We start from the raw sequence: 1,233 nt of genomic DNA on the forward strand, positions 1-1,233 counted from the left end.
TATATATATGGATATATATATAGTTGGAATTTACAGAAAAACAAAAGATGAAGACAGGTGAATAAACAACATATATATATGTGTGTGTGTGTGTGTGTGTGTGTGTGTGTGTGTATGTATGTATGTATGTATGTATAGGTATACACATACACAGACTATATTTATGCACACACATCCGAATATATATATGTGTGAGTGTATGTGTGTATGTATGTACGTATGTATATATGTAAGTGAGTGTGTGTGTATATATATATATATATATATATACATACATACATACATACATACATACATATTGGAATGATAAAAGGAACGACAACTACAGACTATATAGAATCTCATTGTCTCCAGGGCATCTGTTTGGCTAGAAATAGCAGCTAAATCTCTCTCTTCTATCGTCTTAAAAAGAAACACCTTGCATAGCGTAATCTTACATACACTGATCTGAGAACAGAAAAAGACGCGATGGTCACGTTGAGACGCTTTAATGATTGTTGACCTCGGTCAAGTGTCACCTAGGGTTAAACAAACAAGAATCTTCTGCAGATGGCGCTTGGGCTGCTAGAAATAGCAGCCAGCCTCATTCAAACCGCCACCTACTGTTTCCTAAAAAGAGCACGACGTTTATCGACAACGTTGGGATAATTTTTCGAAACAGACGGGATGGGCACGGCTGTAATGCTCTTGATCATTTGTCACATCTAGGTGCGGACAGCTTGAGAGTGAGTAATACAAATGTTTGCTATAAGTTTTGGGAAGTTTCGGTATGTGTGTCTCACACAGACACACACATCCACCTACATGCACACACACACACACACACACTCAAACATACATACACGTGCACGGTGGATGTATATATTTCCCCACCTCCCAACACCCTCACATCACACCACACTAATACCCTCGCATCACACCACGCACACACTACAAACTGACCAACCCTTCCCCATTTTCACACTACATACGTCAAGATCACCAGCATTCTATCTCCCACACACAGCCCCTCGTTCTTCGATCACCGTTTGTTATCTCCCACTTCTCTTAGCTCTCCTGAAAAAGAATTTCTAACTTCCGGTCAGCCATTGTTATGATCATCCATTATTATGATTGACCGTTGACTGGACACTATTCAATTTTTTTTCTCCGTGTTTTTCTCCTTGTCTCCGTATTCTTTCTGTTGAAGAGCGTAGCTCGAAACGTCAAAGACTTTCCGTATTCCCGAGCGTC

General features: G+C 40.0%; 1 protein-coding gene across 1 annotated transcript in view; it reads left to right on the forward strand.

Annotated features, from left to right (window-relative positions):
• Nucleotides 1–501: 501 nt before the first annotated feature.
• Nucleotides 502–1,233, forward strand: part of LOC106868776 (uncharacterized) — an 8,687-nt gene continuing 7,955 nt past the window's right edge. The window contains exon 1 of the mRNA XM_014914194.2: nt 502–725. The gene's annotated coding sequence lies outside the window, so the exon portion shown is untranslated. The remainder of the gene's footprint in view (nt 726–1,233) is intronic.

Source organism: Octopus bimaculoides, chromosome 25 (assembly GCF_001194135.2).
Source record: "Octopus bimaculoides isolate UCB-OBI-ISO-001 chromosome 25, ASM119413v2, whole genome shotgun sequence".
Lineage (NCBI taxonomy): Eukaryota > Metazoa > Mollusca > Cephalopoda > Octopoda > Octopodidae > Octopus > Octopus bimaculoides.